This window comes from Tachyglossus aculeatus, unplaced genomic scaffold (genome assembly GCF_015852505.1).
Source record: "Tachyglossus aculeatus isolate mTacAcu1 unplaced genomic scaffold, mTacAcu1.pri scaffold_127_arrow_ctg1, whole genome shotgun sequence".
NCBI lineage: Eukaryota > Metazoa > Chordata > Mammalia > Monotremata > Tachyglossidae > Tachyglossus > Tachyglossus aculeatus.
In genome coordinates this window covers 335086-355608 of record NW_024044856.1, presented here as the reverse complement: position 1 = coordinate 355608, position 20523 = coordinate 335086, and positions in this window count along the sequence as shown.

Below are 20523 nucleotides of genomic sequence, written 5' to 3'. Positions count from 1 at the left end.
AGTAGATCGAGCATGGGCCTGGAAATGAATAGGACCTGAGTTCTAATCCCCACTCTGCCATTTCTCTACTGTGTGATCTGGGGCAAGTCACTTAACTTCCCTATGTTTCAATTACTTCATCTGTAAAATGGGGATGAAGACTATGATCTTCATGTGGGACATGAACTTTGTCCAATCTTTTAGCTTGTATCTACCCCAGTGCTTAGAACAGTGCCTGGAACATAGTAAGTGTTTAACAAATACCACAAAGAAAAATGACCCAGGCAGCAGAGTGAAGTATGGAAAGACTTGGGAAGAGACAGGAGGCAGTAATGTCAGTGATAATAGTAATAATTATGGTATTTGTTAAGCACTTAACTATGTGCCAGGCATTTTACTAAGTGCTGGGTTGGATACAAGCAAATCTGTTTGGACACAGTCCCTGTCCCACACAGGACTCACTGTCTCAATCCCCATTTTCCAGATGAGTTAACTGAGGCCCAGATAAGTGAAGTGACTTGCCCAAGGTCACACAGCAGACAAGGAGCTGAGTCAGGATTAGAACCCATGATCTCCTGACTCTCAGGCTCGCGATCTATCCCCTACACCATGCTGCTTCTCAAAGTGGCTGTAAAGTGGATGATGCAGTGACAGAGGCAAGATAATAAGAATTTTTGGATTAACATGGTATCCCATTGGATGGGAGAGGAAAGGGCAGATTTTAGTGATGTTGTGAAGGTTGAGCCTGTAGGATTTGTTGACAGATTGAATATATGAGTTGAATGAGAGAGAGGAGTTGATATTAATGCCAAAGATATGTGCTTGTGAGAAAAGGAAGATAATGGTGCTGTCTACAGTGATGGGAAAGTCATTAGGAGAACAGGGGAGAAGATGAGGAGTTCTGTTTTGGACATGTTAAATTTCAGGTTGTTGCCTAGACATCCAGGCAGAGCTGTCCTGAAGGCAGAAGAAAATGCTAGGTGTCAAGGAAGGACAAGAGATCAGGACTGAAGATGCCAATTAGGGAAGCATCTACATAATAATGGCAGTTGAAGTCATAGGATTGGATGAGTTCTTCAGGAGAGTGGGTGTAGATGGAGATTAAAAGGGGACCTAGACCTAAACCTTGAGGGACTCCCACAATTAGGGGGTGGGAAGAGGAGGAGGAGCCTCTCAAAGAAACTAAGTAGGAACCACCAGGGCGGTAGGAGGAGAACCAGAAGAGGACTGTATGAGTGAAGCCAAAGTTGGATCATGTTTCCAAGTGAAAGGGGAGGTTGACAATGTTGAAGGTAGCTGAAAGGTCGAGAAGAATTAAAAAGGAGTAGAGGTCATTTGATTTTGCAAAAAGGAGATCATTGGTGACCCATAAGAGGGAAGCTTCTGTGGAGCACACAGGGAAGAAACCAGATTAGAGGGGATCAAGGAGAGAATTGGAGGACAGGAATAAGAGACAGTGGGTGCGGACAACTTGCTCAAGGAATTTGGAAATGAATGGTAAGAGGAAGATAGGGTGGTAAATGCAGGGAATTGTGGGATCAAGGGAGGGCTTGTTTGTTTGTTGTTTGTTTAAAGTTTGCTTAGGGTTTGTTTAGGTTTGTTCAGAAGACTCCTTGTCTTCCCTCCCAAACCCTGCCCTCTCCCTGACTTTCCCATCTCTGTTGACGGCACTACCATCCTTCCCGTCTCACAAGCTCGCAACCTTGGTGTCATCCTCGACTCCGGTCTCTCATTCACCCCTCACATCCAAGCTGTCACCAAAACCTGCCGGTCTCAGCTCCGCAACATTGCCAAGATCCGCCCTTTCATCTCCATCCAAACCGCTACCCTGTTCGTTCAAGCTCTCATCCTATCCCGTCTAGACTTCTGTAACAGCCTTCTCTCTGATCTCCCATCCTCATGTCTCTCCCTACTTCAATCCATACTTCATGCTGCTGACCGGATTGCCTTTGTCCAGAAACGCCCTGGGCATGTTACTCGCCTCCTCAAAAATCTCCAGTGGCTACCAATCAACTTGCGCATCAGGGATAAACTCCTCACCCTGGGCTTCAAGGTTCTCCATCACCTCGCCCCCTCCTACCTCACCTCCCTTCTCTCCTTCTACAGCCCACCCCTCACCCTCTGCTCCTCTGCCGCTAATCTTCTCACTGTAACTCGTTCTTGTCTGTCCCGCCATCGACCCCCGGCCCACGTCCTCCCCCGGGCCTGGAATGCCCTCCCTTTGCCCATCCGCCAAGCTAGCTCTCTTTCTCCCTTCAAGGCCCTACTGAGAGCTCACCTCCTCCAGGAGGCCTTCCCAGACTGAGCCCCTTCCTTCCTCTCCCCCTCGTCTCCCTCTCCATCCCCCTCATTTTACCTACTTCCCTTCCCCACAGCACCTGCATATATGTATATATGTTTGTACATATTTATTACTCTATTTATTTATTGTACTTGTACATATCTATTCTATTTATTTTATTTTGTTAGTATGTTTGGTTTTGTTCTTTGTCTCCCCCTTTTAGACTGTGAGCCCACTGTTGGGTAGGGACTGTCTCTATATGTTGCCAACTTGTACTTCCCAAGCGCTTAGTACAGTGCTCTGCACACAGTAAGCGCTCAATAAATACGATTGATGGATTGATTGATTGATTTAGGATAGGGGAGACATGAGCAGGGCTAAATGAATGAATCAATCAATTGTAACAACTGAATAAGTCAACTGTATTTGTTAAATGGCTACTGTGTGCAGAACACTGTACTAAGCAATTGGTACAATGTAAAGAGTTGGTACACATATTCCCTGCCCAGAGACAAATAATAATGATAATAATAATAATAGTACTTGTTAAGCGTTTAGTATGTGCTAAGCACTGTTCTAAGCGCTGGGGTAAATACAAGGTAATCAGGCTGTCTCACATGGGGATCATAGTCTCAATCCCCATTTTACAGATGAGATAACTGAGGCACAGAGAAGGTAAGTGACTTGCCCAAGGTCACACAGTAAATGTGGCGGAGCTGGGATCAGAACCCATGATCTCTGACACCCAAGCCTGTGCTCTTGCCACTAGGCTAGAGGGCTAGCCTGTAAGACCTTGAGGGTGATGTCTGTGTTAGTGCTGTGGGCATGGGAAGACAGGGGGTGAGGGAATCAGGATGATCCCACAGATCGAGTCAGGCCAGGAATCTGCCCTTCGTTACCTCACCCATGTGTTATGGGGTGTAGCCCCAACTGGCTGCAGCGTCCTCTGCTGGAGAGCCGGGGGATGCGAATCGGGAGGTTTTCAGCTCAGCATTTCTTACCAGCACTTTCTGACGTTGTCACCTTTCCTGGCCTCCTGGCTGATGCAACCCCTGATAACCCCATCATCGCGTTTGGGACTGAAACTGTTGAGAAGGGAAACAACTCCCTCCCTCTCCTGTCCGTTGGCCTCCTAAGGAGCCAGAGATGGCTGAGAAGACTGAGAAGAGGATGACAAGCTTATTTCTAGCCTGAGTTTTGGTTGCAGGGATGCAGGTGTTGAGCTCTCGGGCAGGAATGATCCCCGGAGCTCCCCAGCCAGGATGAGGCCATGTGGCTGAGGCTGGGGTCCAAAGAGATGAGATGAGATGGGGTGGGGTGGAGGAGGCTGGGTCCTTCCTCAGCAAGCAACAAAACTTGGTTTTAGCTCTGCTCCAAGCTCAAGGGACCAGGCAGAGACAGGGGATACTCTCAGAAGAGTTTCCCTTTTCACTGCTGTCTATCCCGGCTATCAAGGCAAGGTTAGTGGGTGGCATCAGGCAAGAGGCTGAACAAGGTGAAAAAGACACAGATGGACAGAGGGTGAGACTAACTCACCCAGACTCCCTTTTCCTGCTCCCCACAGAAGAAGGTGCTGTGGCTAGGCAGTTCAGCACTCTGGGAGGAGAAGATCACTGCCCACATACTGACCTAAGCTCTGAGACCACTCTGCTTCCTGCACTGAATGTACTTGGTACCAACACAGACATTGCCCCAACGGGCCTGCCTGGAAAAGGGGCTCCATCTTTCTTGCATTTTCTCTAACAACAGAGCCCAGAGACCAGCAGGGAAGTGAGCCTGACCTTCCCTCCCTAAACTGCCCCCCCCCACACACACACCAGCACTGCACCCCTCAGCTCTGGGCTGCCCCGGCTACAAACATGAACCAAGAGATTCTTTGGTGACTGTTGGAAACAGGCGAGGCTGGACCACTGTCAGAAAAGATGGGGCCTGTGTCAGATGTGCAACTCAAAAACCACTCAGGTGCAAGGTCAAAACAATCCTCATTCAGAGCCGGTTCCTGGTGCTTCACTGTGGGCTGCAGGATCAGATTTATCTTTCAGTGAGGCTTGCCACTCAACCTGTCCAGCCAAGACCCCTCTCAATCAGGTCTACCAAGTCTTCACTTCTCTCTGACCTACAGCCTCTTCCTGCCTCCTCAGCCAGGGAGAACGTCCTGTGTCGCTGAGGGTACAGAGGCTCGGGTGGAGGCTCAGGGCACTTTTCCTGAAATGGAGAAGACACGTGGCTCATTGGAAAGAGCAGGGGCTTGGGAGCGAGAGGTCATGGGTTCGAATACCGGCTCCGCCAATCGACAGCTGTGTTAGTTTGGGCATGTCACTTAACTTTTCCGTGCCTCGGTTACCTCATCTGTAAAGTGGGGATGAAGACTGTAAGCCCCACGTGGGAAAACCTGATCACCTTATATCCTCCCCAGCGCTTAGAACAGTGCTTTGTACATAGTAAGCGCTCACCTTATATCCTCCCCAGAGCTTAGAACAGTACTTTGCACATAGTAAGCGCTGAACAAATGCTATTATTATTATTATTCTTATTATTATTTCCCACTGTGGGCTGTGGGGAAGGCCACACGCGATCTCAGAGCAAACCTGGCTGTGACATGAGGTCTGGGCCATGAGTCATGGACCACAGACCCTTGGGCAAATTAGATGGAAACAGGCAGAACCGGATAGATTGTATCATCTGTGCTTCCTATTCCCGACTTCGTCTGTGGTTTGGGTCTTCCCGAGTTGGAGCCTGGGGAGAAGTCTGAAGGTGTGGCCATCCAAAGCTGCTCACATTCTTTCCGAGCCCAGCCAGGCTCTGGTTCCCTGTCCTTCTGGAAGTCTCAAACAGCAAAGCTCCTTGATGACAGTGGTCAGATCTCTTATTGTGAAGCAGTGTGGCCTTTGGAAAGGGCATGTGCCTGGCAGCTAGGGGACCTGGATTCTAATCCCTGCAGCGTGAATTTGGACAAGTCAGTCAGTCAATCATATTCATTGAGCACTTTCTTTGCTCAGGGCACCGGACTAAGCACTTGGTAGAGTAATATAATAATAATAGCATTTATTAAGCATTTACTATGTGCAAAGCACTGTTCTGAGCACTGGGGAGGTTACAAGGTGATGAGGTTGTCCCACGGGGGGCTCACAGTCTTAATCCCCATTTTACAGTTGAGGGAGCTGAAGCCCAGAGAAGTTAAGTGACTTGCCCGAAGTCACACAGCTAAGTGGCAGAGCCGTGATATGAACCCATGTCCTTTGACTCCACAGCTCGTGCTCTTTCCACTGAGCCACAGTGCTTCTCTATATACAATATGACAATATAGCAGACAAATTCCCTGTCCCCAATGAGCTTACATTAATGTAAATTAATAAATTACAGATATGTGGGCAGGGAATGGCACTGTTTATTGTTGTATTGTACTTTCCCCAGTAGTTAGTACAGTGCCCTGCACACAGTAAGCGCTTAATAAATGCCACTGAATGAAGGAAAGTGCTGTGAAGCTGTTGGGGAGGGGGGCTGAACAAAGGCAGCAAGTCAGGGTGATGCAAAAGGTAGTTGAAGAAAAGGAAAAGAGAGTTTAGTCAGGGAAAGTCTCTTGGAATAAGTTGTGCCTTCAGGAAGACTTAGAAGAGGGGAGAACATTGTCTCTTGGATATAAAGAGGGAGGGGATTCTAGACCAGAGGCCAGACATGGGTGAGTGGTCAACAGCGAGATAGACAAGATCGAGGCACAGTGAAAAGATTAGCATCAGGAGAGTGAAGTGTGTGGTCTGGGTTGTAGTAGAAGAGTAGCGAGGTGAGGTAGAAAGGGGCAAGGTGACCGAGTGTGTTAAAGCCAACTGAGTTTCTGTTTGAGTGAAGCTGCATGGCTTACTGAAAAGAGCGCGGGCTTGAGAGTCAGAGGTCGTGGGTTCTAATCCTGGCTCTGCCATTTAACAGCTGTGTGACTTTGCACAAGTCACTTAACTTCTCTGTGCCTCAGTTACCTCATCTGGAAAATGGGGATTAAGACTGTGATCCCCAGGTGGGACAACCTGATTACCTTGTATCTACCCCGGCACTTAGAACAATGCTTGGCATCTAGTAAGTGCTTAAGAAATACAATGATAATTATTATTATTACAATATTTTTAGAAGAGTAATAGTAATAATGATGTGGTATTAATTAAGTGCTTACTACGTGTAAAACACTGTTCTAAGCGCTGGGGAGGTTACAAGGTGATCAGGTTGTCCCACGGGGGGTTTACAGTCTTAATTCCCATTTTACAGATGAGGTAACTGAGGCACAGGGAAGTTGGGTGACTTGCCCAAAGTCACACAGCTGACATGTGGTGGAGCCTGGATTTGATCCCATGACCTCTGACTCCAAATCCCGTGCTCGTTCCACTGAGCCATGCTGCTTCTCTAAGAGGAGTGAGGTAAGGTAGAAAGGGGCAAGGTAACTGAGTATGTTAAAGCCAGTTGAGTTTCTGTTTGATGTAGAGGTGGATGGTCAACCACTGGAGATTTTTGAAGAGTGAGGAAACATGCCCTGAACTTTTCTGTAGAAAAATGATCCAGGCAGCAGAGTGAAGTATGGACTGGAGTGGGGAGAGACAGGAGTCTGGGAGATCAGAAGGAGAATTATGCCGTAATCAAGGTGGCATACGATATGTGATTGGATTAACATGGTAGTAGTTTAGATGGGGAGGAAAGGGCAAACTGACATTAGTCATGGATTGAATATGTAGTTTAAATGAGAGAGAGAAGACAAGGATAATGCCAAAGTTATGGGCCTGTGAGACAGGAAGATTGGTGGTACCAACTACAGTGATAAGAACGTCATGGGGAGGACAAGATGTTGGGGGAGAACACAACGAAGGTAAGGGAGGAAGATAAAGGAAGATTGGGAGTTCTGCTTTAGGCCTGTTAGGTTTGAGGTGACAGGAGGACATCCAAGTAGAGATGTCCACATAGAGAAGTCATTTAACTTCTTTTTTCCTTCAGTTTCCTCAGTTGTAAAATGAGGATTGAGGGTCATGGATCATGCCTACCATCTGTACTGTACTCTCCCACCTGCTTAGGTAAAGTGTTTTGACCAAATTAAGTGCTCAGTACATAGCACTGATTAACCTGCTCCACCCCACCTCTCCCACTCACCAACTTGGTCACACCCTCGACCTCATCATCTCCTACCGCTGCAGTATTCCCACCCTCACCAACTCTGAAATCCCTCTCTCCCATCATAACCTTCTCACCTGCCTCCTCACTCACACTCCTCCCTCCTGTAAATCTATACTGCTACCCCACAGAGACCTCTACTCTCTCGACCCCATCCATCTCTCTCAGCGCATCACACCCCACCTCGCCTCCCTATCCTCTCTACCCACGCTTGACGACCAGATTACTGTTCTCAACTCCACCCTCTCTACTCAACTCAACTCTCGCTCCCCTCTCCCTTCGCTGCTCTCGCACCACTAACTCTCAGCCTTGGATCACTGCCACTGCCCTCTGCCTTCGTTCTAATGCTGAAGCTGCTGAACGCTGCTGGCTAAAGTCTAAACACCAAGCCAATCTTGTTCACTTTAAGTTTATCCTTTCCTGCCTTAACTCTGCCCTCTCCTCTGCCACGCAAAACTATTTTTCCTCCCTTATTTACACCCATGCCCATCAACTCCGTCAGCTGTTCCAGACATTTAACTCCCTTCTCAGGCCCCCTGTTCCTCCACTTCCTCCATCACTCATCCCCAACGATCTGGCCTCCTATTACATTAGTAAAATTAACTCCATCAGGTCTGAGCTCCCGAAAGTCACCCCTCCCCCTTCTCCATCCCCCCCGGCTCTCAACCTTCTCCACTACTCTCCCTTTCTTCCCAGCAGTATCTTCAGATGAGATCTCCTCCCTTCACTCAAGTGCTACTCCACTGACCTGTGTTTCAGACCCCATTCCCTCTCATTTTATGAACTCTCTCGCCCCTTCCCTCCTCCGCTCTTAACTTCCATCTTCAACCGCTCACTCTCCACTGGTTCTTTCCCCTCTGCCTTCAAACGTGCCCACGTCTCTCCCATTCTAAAAAATCCTCTCTTGACCCCACCTCCTCTTCTAGTTATCGCCTTATCTCCCTCCTACCCTTCCTTTGCAAACTCCTAGAACGAGTCGTCTACACTCGCTACCTCGATTTCCTCAATGCCAACTGTCTCCTTGACCCCCTCCGATATGGCTCCCGTTCCCTAAACTCCACCGAAACTGCCCTCTCGAAGGTCACCAATGATCTCCTTCTTGCCAGATCCAATGGGTCCTACTCTATCCTAATCCTCCTCGACCACTCAGCTGTCTTCGACACTGTGGATCAACCCATTCTCCTCAACATGCTATCCAACATTGACATCTCAGACTCCATTCTCTCCTGGTTCTCCTCTTATCTCTCGGGCCGTTCATTCTCAGTCTCCTTTGCGGGCTCCTCCTCCTCCTCCCATTCCTTTCTGTAGGGGTTCCTCAAGGGTCAGGCCTTGGTCCCCTTCTGTTCTCTATCTACACTCACTCCCTTGGTGAACTCATTCGCTCCCATGGCTTCAACCATTATCTCTATGCTGATGACACCCAAATCTACATTTCTGCCCCTGCTCTCTCTCCCTCCCTCCAGGTTCATATCTCTTCCTTCCTTCAGGACATCTCCATCTGGATGTCTGCCCGCCATCTAAAACTCAATGTGTTCAAGACTGAGCTCCTTATCTTCCCTCCTAAACCCTGTCCTCTCCCTGACTTTCCCGTCACTGTAGTCGGCAATACCATTCTTCCCATCTCACAAGCCCACAACCTTGGTTCCATCCTCGACTCTGCTCTCTCATTCACCCCACACATACAATCCGTCACCAAAACCTGCCGGTCTCACTTCCACAATGTCACCAAGATCCGCCCTTTCCTCTCCATCCAAACCGCTACCTTGCTGGTTCAATCTCACATCCAATCCCGACTGGATTATTGCATCTCCCTCGTCTCTGATCGCCCATCCTCCTGTCTCTCCCCGCTTCAGTCTATACTTCACTCTGCTACCCGGATAATCTTTGTACAAAAACGCTCTGGACATGTCACTCCCCTCCTAAAAGCTCTCCAGTGGTTGCCTGTCAACCGACGAATCTTGCAAAACCTCCTTACTCTCGGCTTCAAGGCTTTCCATCACCTCTCCCGCTTCTACCTTATCTTCCTTCTCTCTTTCTACACCCCAGTCTGCACATTCCTCTCCTCTACCGCCTCTACCCTCCTCACTGGGCCTCATTATCGCCTGTCCCGCCGTCAATCCCCAGCCCACGTTCTTTCCCTGGCCTGGAATGCCCTCCCTCCATACATCTGCCAAATTAGCTCTCTTTTTCCCTTCAGCCCTACTGAGAGCTCACCTCCTCCAGGCGGCCTTCCCAGACTGAGCCCCCATTTTCCTCTCCTCCTCCCCATCCCACTCTCTGCTCTACCTCCTTCCCGTCCCCACAGCACTTGTATACATTTGTACAGATTAATTACTCCATTTATTTTGCTTGTATATATTTACTACTCTATTTTGTTAATGATGTGCATATAGCTATAATTCTATTCATTCTGATGGTTTTCACACCTGTCTACATGTTTTGTTTTGTTGCCTGTCGCCCCCTTCTAGACTGTGAGTCCGTAGTTCAGTAGGGACCGTCTCTATATGTTGCCGATTTGTACTTCCCAAGCGCTTAGTACAGTGCTCTGCACACAGTAAGTGCTTAATAAATACGATTGATTGAATGAATGAATGTCCCCCTCCATGAAGGTGAACTCCGGGGAACTGCAGTCTGCCTCAGTTCGGCCTCTGGTTTCAGGGTCTATGGGGAGGAGGGGTTGAGGCTCCTTCTCCTCCCTTGCCTCTGGTTCAGGGGCACTGGGGAGCTCCACTCTTTCCCCAGCTGGAGTCCTGGGAAACAGGATCAGAGTCTTTCCCAGGCAACCTGGACTCATCCGCAAGGAGAGACCCCAGTCTCCTTGAGGAAGGTTGTTTGGTTCCATTTGTTCTGGTAGTTGCCCTAAATTTCCTGGATTGTGCTCTTTCCTGAGATGCCCCCGTTTCCTAGAGGCCTCAGCCATGAATCCAACCTGCCGTGATAGCAATTTACTGTATGGCCCTTTGCCAATAAAAGGGGGTTTTGGACTCAGCGATGCAGCCCGGTGGGTTCTGTGAAAGCGATGATGTGCACATAGCTGTATTCTATTTATTCTGACGGTTTTGACACTTGTCTACATGCTTTGTTTTGTTGTCTGTCTTCCCCTTCTAGACTGTGAGCCCGCTGTTGGGTAGGGACAGCCACTATATGTTGCCAACTTGTACTTCCCAAGCGCTTAGTACAGTGCTCTGCACACAGTAAGCACTCAATAAATACGATTGAATGAATGAATGAATGAATGAGATGGTGGAGACCCTTCCCAGTGGGACAGAACTCTCAGGGAGAAGGGAAGCATTAACCCCATTTCCCTTTCCTATTCACCCTACTTTCTGCATCAGCTATTCACTTGGGTCTGCACTCCTTAAGCCCTCAGATATTCATTACCCAAAGCCCCTCTGCTCTTAGGTCCATATCCTTAACCTCTGTAGCCTCCATTATGTGTAATTTGTTTTATTGTTTATCTCCCATTCTACACCGTAAACTCCTTGTGGTCAGGGATCAGATCTAACAATTCTATTCTATTTGTAATCTCCCACGGGTTTAGTGCAGGCCTGTACACCATAAGCGCTTAGTAAATACCATGGATTGTTGGAATTATTGACTGATTCGTTGGGGTAAAAGTGTCTCTTTTCTAAAACCCCTGAAGCCCCGCCTCCCCCATCTCTTGTCCCCAGTGACCTGGCCTCCTTCTTCACTGAGAAAATTTAAACCACCAGGTGTGATATCTCTAAAATCTTCCCTGCTCCTCTCCATTCCCCCCTTCCTCCTGCCCCTTCAACAGTCCCGTCTTTTCCAGTAGTATCTTAAGAGGAGGGCTCCTGCCTTCTCTCAAATTCCACACTCTCCAACTACACAGCCGACTCCATCCCTTCGCAATTATCAAAGCACTTACCGCCTCCTTCTTCCTCCCTGACCACCATCTTCAATTGGTATCTCTCCAGTGACTTTTCCCCACTGTTTTCAAACATGCTCATGTATTTCCTATCCTAAAATAACCCTCCCCTGGCCCCTCGATGCTCTCCCATCATAACCCCATCCCCCTCCTATCATTCCTCTCCAAACTCCTAGAATGAGTTGTCTACATCTGTTCACTCAAGTTCCTTTCTCCACATCTCTCCTTGACCCCCTTCTATCTGGCTTCTGTCCCCTTCACGCCAAAAGAAGCCACTCTCTCAAATGTCACAAACGATGTCCTTCTTGCTAAATCCCACAGCCTCTATTCCATCCAAATCCTTCTTGACCTCGCATCTGACTTTGACACTGTTGTTCATTCAATAGTATTTATTGAGTGCTTATTAAGTGTAGAGCACTGTACTAAGCGCGTGGGAAGTACAAGTCGGCAACATATAGAGATAGTCCCTTAAATATAATCCAATCTTGTCTTTACTGACACTGTCATCTCCTGATTCTCCTCCTATCTCCCTGGTCACTCCTTCTCAGTCTCTATCAAGGGCTCCTCCTCTGCCTCCTACTCCCTAACTGTGGGCATCCCTCAAGGTTCAGTTCTGGGTACCCTTGTATTCTCCATCTACACCCACTCCCTTGGAGAAATCATTTGCTCCCATGGCTTCAACTTCCACGGCTATCCAGATGATTGCCAAATCTACATCTCCAGCCCCAATCTCTCTCCCTCTCTGTAATCTCACATTTCCACTTGCCTTCCGGACATCTCTACTTGGATGTCCCCAAAACACCTCACACATATCGTATCCAAAACAGAATTTTTCATCTTCAAGCCCAAACCTGTCCTCCCCTGATTTTCCCATCACTTGAAGACAACACCACCATCCTTCCTGTCTCTCTAACCCATAACCTTGGCATTGTCTTCGACTCCTCTCTCTCATTCAACCCACATCTTCTGTCAGTAAAACCTGTTACTTCAACCTTCACAGCATCGATAAAATCCTCTCATTCATCTCCATCCAAACGTCTGCCACAGGTATCCGTGGTGATTCCCACGGTAATCCTATCCCACCTTAATTCCTATGCTGGCCTACTTACTGTCCTCCCTACCTCTTGTCTATTCCTACTCCACTCCATACTTCACTCTGCTGCCTGGATCATTTGCCTGGATTTTTCCCCTGGATCCATTTCATCCTTGCATGCTTTAACTCTTCCCTCTCCTCTGCCTGGCAAAATTATTTCTCCATCTTTCTCCATCTCCATCTCCATACTCATTTTCCTCACCAGTTGTTCCAGATGTTCAACTCCCTCGTCAAACCTCCTGTTCCCTTACCTCCAAAATCACTTGCCCCTAGTGACCTGACGTCCTTCTTTATTGATACTACTGAAACCATCAGGAGTGATCTCCCTAAAATCTCCCCTGCTCCTCTCCAGTTCCTCACTCTTCCTGCCCCTTCTTCAACTCTCCCTTCCTTCCCAGCATTATATGAAGAAGAGATCTCCTGCTTTCTCTCAAAATCCATCCCTCTACCTACTCCTCCCATCCCATCCCTTTGCAACTTATTAAAACATTTTCCCTTACCTTCTTCCCTTCCTGACTGCCCTCTTGAGCGGGTTGCTGTCCAATGGCTTCTTCCCCACTGCTTTCAGTAGATGTAGGGAAAGGTGATTTGAACCAGAATCATTTTTATTGTTACTGAGTAAATAAAAGACTAAGCATTTTTGGGATCTCTGATGATAGTGTGTCCCTGTGATAGAGGTTGGAGGACACCTCTAGTTTCCAGGGATACACAATGCTCTATGAAGCCATGGGATAGGGAGGGAACACTTTCTCCACAAGCTTCCTGTAATTGTAATCAGCCTGGGATGGGGGTGGTAGGCTAATCCCTAATTACCACTGTATATTCAGGGCAACTCTTGAGCTTCAGTCAAAGGGTGGTGGCAGTGATAGGGATACCATGAACAGAAGGTCCCCAAATCTGTGTTTAAGAATGGAAGACACGCAGAGTCTAATTAGGGTCCAGGCACTTCTAAAGTAACTCCAGGGTCTGTTTTGGCCGGGATTTAGGGCTGTCCTATTTCCTGCCAATTTTTTTTGTAAAAAAAATATTTTTGCTCCTTTTTTCTTCCTTTAAGTTCTGGAGAAACAATTGCTGCCCATTTTCCTTCCCAGTGGTTTTAGTATTAGTGGTAGTAGTGGTAGTAGTAGGTCTAGTACTATTACTAGTAGTAATAGTAGTAGTAGTTATAGCAATTTTATTAATTAAATGTTTAATGGCTGCAGAGCACTGTACTAAGTGCTGGGAAAACATAATGTTGATAATGTTGATAATAATAATAATGTTGGTATTTGTTAAGCACTTACTATGTACCAAACACTGTTCTAAGCGCTGGTAGGGATACAAGGCTATCAGGTTGTCCCACTTGGGGATCACACTCTTAATCCCCATTTTACAGATAAGGTAACTGAGGCACAGAGAAGTTAAGTGACTTGCCCAAAGTCACATAGCCTACAAGTGGCAGAGATGGGATTAGAGCCCATGACTTCTGACACCCAAGCCCATGTTCTTTCTACTAAGCCACTCTGCTTCTCACACAAGTGAGAAGCAGCATAGCCTGGTTAGAACGAATTATGTCCTAGTGAAAAGAGCCTGGATCTTGGAGTCAGAGTGTCTGGGTTCTAATCCTAACTCAGGCACTTTTTAAATGATATTTGTTAAGCATTTACTGTGTCCCAGGCACTGTACCAAGTGCTGGGATAAATACAAGCTAAGTAGGTTAGGCACAGTCCAAGCCCACATAACACTTACAGTCTTAATCCTCATTTTTCAGATGAGATAACTGAGGCCCAGGGAGATTAAGTGATTTGTGCAAGGTCATACAGCAGACAAGGGGTGGAGCTGGAATCAGAACCCAAGTCATCTGACACTCTGGCCTATGCTTTTTCCATTAGGCCACACTACCTCAGTTGTCTGCTGTGTGACCTTGGGCAAGTCACTTAACTTCTCTGTGCCTCAGTTATCTCATTTGTAAAATGGGGATAAGATTGTAATCCCAATGTGGGGCAGGGATTGTGTTTAAAACAATTATCCTGCACTTTTTCCAGTATTTACAGTAGTGTCTGACACTATTGTAAGCACTTTACAAATACCATATTTTTTTACACCAAGAAATAGGAATGGTCGCTGCCCTCTGAGGGGCTCAAAATTTATGAATAAAGGTGAGGAAGTGGACTTGAACACTTCAGGAGCAATGGAAAATAAAACATTAAAGGAGCTTGAAAGACAGGACAAATACACAATACCCAAAACGAAAACAAATGTCAGTAGGGAGCTGTGGCTAAAGGAGCAGAATTGCAGGACTTCTGTGATTCTTAATCACATAGAATATTAATTGTTAACGGCTTTCAATGATATCATCATCAGCTTATTTTAGTGCCATTGCATGTTAATTAACTGCTCTTTGTGATGTCATCTGCTTATTTTAATGTCATCGCATGTTAATTGTTAGCTACTCTCTGCGATGTCATCATCTACTTATTTTATTATTGCTACTGCATTATTGCTACTGCATGACATTTGTTAGCTACCCACTGTGCTGTTATTTACCTTGCTAACCTCACCATGAACTATCAATTCCCCTGCTCCCAACTGCCCTTCCCATTCCTCACCTTCCCCTTCCCCTCTCCCACCCAGCTCTTTCCCTCCTTTTCCCCCGCCCCCAACTCTCCCCATCACCCCTCTCCAGAATCACTCTGTACCAGCATGGACCCTCAACCCCTCCCTTCCAACTCCCTCCCCTCCTCCCCACCCCCACCGTATCCCAGCTCTCCTTTCTCATCGCCATCCCTCTTCCTCCTCTCTCTGCCCAGAGTCCGCCAACTCATTCCAATCCAAACCCTCCCAACTACTCGCACTCTTCCCCTTCCCTCCCCTCTCCCCACAGCTGCTGCCAAGTTTGGCCTTTGGAAATTCCGTTTCATTATCGGTAAGCTCCCTTTCATCCTTGACCTGTTCCTTTCCAGCTATCTCCTCCTCCTCACCCTAACTGAAACATGGCTCATTCCGGATGACACCGTTTCTTCTGCTGCTCTTTCCAGCGGAGGACTTTTCTTCTCCCACTCTCCCAGACTCGCCGGAAAAGGAGAAGGTGTCGGCTTCCTTCTTGTGCCCCAATGTCACTTTCGCACTATCCCTCCTCCCTCTTCTCTTTCTTTCCCCTCCTTTCAAGCCCATATTATTCACCTCTACCACCCCCACCAGATTCTTGTAGCCATCATCTACCGCACCCCTGGCCCCATCGCCAACTTTTTAAAATGACTTTGACCCCTTTCTCACCTTCCTTCTCTTCTTTTCCATGCCCACTCTGATCCTCGAAGACTTCAACATCCACACGGATGTCCCTGGTGACTCCTCTACCGCCCACCTTCTATCTCTCCTTAACACTGTCAGCCTCCTGCTCCACCCTACCTCGACCACTCAACAATTTGGTCACACCTTCGACCTCATCATCTCCTACACTTGCACTATTTCCACCCTCACCAACACTGAAATCCCTCTCTCTGATCATAACTTTCTCACCTGCCTCCTCAGTCACACTCTTCCCCCTTGTAAATCTATATCACTACTTCACAGAAAAAGGATATGGACATCACTTAGCAATGAGAACTTGCATCATCCTGGGCACTGAAGGAGCCCAGATTTTTCATGAAGCCTGGTACAGGCTCAAGGAAGAGAGGCAACAACTGACAGAAAACAGGTCATTCCCCAACTAGGTGCTAGGACAGATAACTGGATCTCAGACACTGGTCAGACTATTTGGTGATGGGAGCAGTATTCGCTGTGTAACTTTGGGCAAGTCACTTCACTTCTCTGTGCCTCAGTTACCTCATCTGTCAAATGGGGTTTAAGATGGTGAGCCCCAAGTGGGACAACCTGATCACCTTGTAACTACCCCAGCGCTTAGAACAGTGCTTGGCACATAGTAAGCACTTAACAAATACCATCGTTATTATTCCAGCGCTTATAACAGTGCTTGGGATGTAGTAAGCACTTAACAAATACCATTATTGTTATTATTATTATTGTCATTATTTTAGAGGTGCAATAAAGCATGTGTGGAGGAGCTGGAATGGGGCTGAAACTGAACCTAGATGGGAGTTCTGAGGATGGGAGGAAGATGAGCTTGTGTTTGGGATGGAAGCTGGAGTTGGAGGGAGTGTGGAGTCTCAGATCTTGGGAAAATTTCCCTCCCACACTGCAGACTCAGGCTGCAGGCCAGAGAGACACCATTCCACAGAAGCTCCCTGCCCCACCCTCCTCTACCTGGGTATTTTGATGACATTTCCCTGCCAGACAATCACAGTAGCACACTCAGAGCCCTCACTTCCTATGCATTATGATGGCATCTTTAACAAGTCAATGCTTTCAAAAAAGCTCATGAATCCCCTAGCCTAAAAATCCCTCCGAAGACCTCACATCACCTTCCAATTATTAAATCATCCTTCCTGAATTCCTCAAGTGAGTTGTTTGAATGCTACTTCCACTTCCTCTCCTCCAATTTTCTCCTTCAATTCCTCCACCGCTTGGAAAAGTCCCTTTCTAAGGTTATCAAAGACCTCTTTCTTGCCAAATATAATGGCCTCTACTCCATATTAATCCTCCACAACCTCTGCCTTCAATGTTCCCTTTTCCTGGAATTACTAACTTTGGCTTCACCGACATTGTTTACTCCTGGCTATCCTCTTATCTTTCTGGATTCTTCTTCTCATTCTCTATCACTTCTGAACCCCACCTCTAACACTGGGGGTCCCTCAAGCATCGGTTCTGCTCTATTTACACCCCTGCCTCAGTGAACTCTCACCCCCGCAGTCAGTCAATCGCATTTCCTGAGTGCTTATTGTGTTGAGAGCACTATACTAAGTGCTTGGGATAGTACAATATGACAATATAGCGGACATATTCCCTGCCCACAGCGAGCTTACAGTCTAGAGGGGAAGACACACTTTAATATAAACTAATGAAATTACAGATATATACAAAGGTGTTGTGGGTCCTGGAGGAGAAATGAGGAATGGGTGGATTTTAGTGATGTTGTGAAGGTCAAACCATAGGATTTAGTGATGGTTTGAATACGTGGGTTGAATGATAGAGAGGAGCCTATGGAAAACGCCACGGATGTGAGACAGGAAGGATGGTGGTGCAATCTACAGTGATGGGAAAGTCAGGGGAAGGGCAGGGTTTGGGTGGGAAGATAAGGAGTTCTGTTTTTGGCATGTTAAGTTTGAAGGGATGGCAAGACATATAATTAGAGATGCCTTTAAGGCAGGAGGAAATGTGAGATTTCAGAGAGGGAGGCAGATCATGGTTGGAGATGTAAATTTGGGAGTCCTCTACATAGAGGTGGTGGTTGAATCCATGTGAGTGAATGATTCCTCCAAGGGAGTGGGTGTAGATGGAGAATAGTAGGGGACCCAGAACTGAACCTTGGGGTGGGAGGCAGAGGAGGAGCTTATAAAAGATAATCAGAATTAACATGCAGAGAAATAGGAGGAGAGACAGGAGAGGAAATTGTCAGTGAAGCTGAGGTTGAATAATGTTTCCAGGAAAAGGAGGTGGTCGACTATGTCAAAGGCAGCCAAGAGGTTAAGGAGGATTAGGATGGAGTGACAGCCATTGGATTTGACATGCAGGGTTTTGATCCCTTTTTCACATTCCTTCTCTCTTTCTCCATGCTCACATTGATTCTGGGGAACTTCAATATCCACATGGCTGTTCCTGATGACCATTCGGCTGCCTACATTCTATCACTCCTCAACTCCACTGACCTCCTGCCCCACCCCACCTTACCCTTTCACCAATTTGGACACACACTAGATCTCATCATCTCTAGTCAGTGCAAATCTCTACCCTCACCAACTCTGAAATCCCTGTAACTGATCGCAACCTCCTGATCTGACTTCTTTCACACACACCTCCTCCGCACAAATCTGTGCTGTTCCTTCACAGAGACCTCCGATCTTTGATCCCATTTAATTCTATCAACTCATCCTGCCCCATTTAACCTCCATACCCAAAATGTCTTTCCTTGATGACCGAGTTGACACTCTAAGCACCACCGTCTCTACTGAACTTAACTCACTCATTCCCCTTTCCCGTTAGTGATCTTGTGTCACGGACCAAAAGTGCTGGATCACGTCCACAGTCCACCTCCTTTGCTTTTGTGCTTGAGCCACAGAGCACTGCTGGCCGAAAGCCAGATATCAGGGTGACCTTGTCCACTTCAAGTTTATCCTTTAGTGCTTTAATTCAGCACTCTCGTCTGCCCGGCAAAATGATTTCCCCAACCTTATTAATACCCATACTTATCACCCTCACCAGTTGATCCAGACATTTAACTCCCTCCTCAAACTCCTCTCCTCCCACCTCACCTATCTCTTGCCCCCGGTGACTTAGCCACCTACTCATTAAGAAAATTGACACTACCAGGTGTAATCTCACTAAAATCTCCCCTAACCCACTTCAGTGCCTCTCCACTCCTGCCCCTTCTTTCACTCTCCCAACTTTTCCAGAAGTATCTATAGGGGACTTCTGCCTTCTCTCAAAATCTACACACTTCACCTGCGTTTCCAACCCCATTACTTCTCATCTTAACAAAACACTTGACCCATGCCTTCTTCCTTCCCTAACAGCTATCTTCAGTTTGCTCTCCAATGGATTTTTCCCCACTGCTTTCAAACATGCCCATATCTCCTCTATCCTAAAAAAAGCCTCCCTTGACCCCATGAATCCCTCTAGTTACTGCCACACCTCCCTCCTACCAATCCTCTCTAAACTCTTAGAGCGAGCTGTTTACACCCACTGTCTCACGTTCTTCTCCTCGAAATGTCTCTTGATCCCTTCCAGTCTGGCTTTTGTCCCCTTCATTCCACAGAAACTGCCCTCTCATAGGTCACCAATGATCTTCTTCTTGCGAAATCCAAAGGCCTCTACTCCATCTTAATCCTTCTCAACCTCTCAGCTTCCTTCGACAGGATCTACCACCCCCTTCTCCTGGTAACATTACCCAACCTCGGCTTCACTGACACTATCCTCCCCTGGTTCACCTCCTATCTCTCTGGGCATTCCTTCTTAGTCTCGTTTGTGGGCTTCTCCTCTGCCTTCCACCCTCTAACTGTGAGGATACATCAAGGGTCAGTTCTGGGTCCCCTTCTATTTTTCATCTACACCATCTCCCTTAGAGAGCTCATTCACTCCTATGGTTTCAACTACCACCTCTATTCAGCTGATACAAAAATCTACATCTCCTCCCCTGATCTCTCTCCCTTTCTGCAACCTCGCATTTCCTCTTGCCTTCTAGACATCTTTTACTTGCATGTCCTCCCATCACCTCAAACTAAACATGTCCAAAACAGAACTCCTTATCTTCACACCCAAACCCTGCCCTCCCCTTGACTTTCCCATTGCTGCAGATGGGCCTAGGAGGTACAGGATTTGAGTTCTAATCCCTGCTCTGCCATTTACTTGCTCTGTGACCTGTCACTTCTCTGTGCCTCAGTTCCCTAATTTGCAGAATGGGAATTCAATACCTATTCTCCCTACTTATAGAGTATGGGACCCATGTGAGACCTGATTGTCTTGTATCTACCGTAGTGCTTAGAACAAGGTTTGGCACACAGTAATTGCTTAACAAATGTGATTATTTATTATTATTAATAATAGTCAATTATTATTATTAATGATGATTATATCCCTCTCCCGCAAGCATTTCTAAGCTATAAGAATGGAAGTGGATTAAGTCAGACTGAAACTTAGGTTTCCACCAGCAGTGCTCTGCGGCTCGAGCACTAGAATGAAGGAGGCAACTGTGCAGGTGATTCAGGGCTGTGGGTTAATAGTAAGAGATTGACGAAGGGATAGGGGAGAAAGTGAGTTGAGGTCAATAGAGAGGGTAGTATTGAGAGTGTCTACTTGGTCATCAAGGGGAGATAGATTGAGTGTGGAAGCTAAGTGGGGCATGGTGACTTGAGAAAATTGGATGTGGTCCAGGGGTCGGAGGTCTCTGTGGAGGAGGTGTGTGGGAGCGGAGGCAAGTGAGAAGATTCTGGTCAGAGAGAGGGACTTCAGAGTTAGTGAAGGTAAGGATTTTGCAGTGGTTAGAGATGATGAAATCGAGTGTGTGTCCAGGTTGGTGAGTGGGCAAGGTGGGGTGGAGCTAGC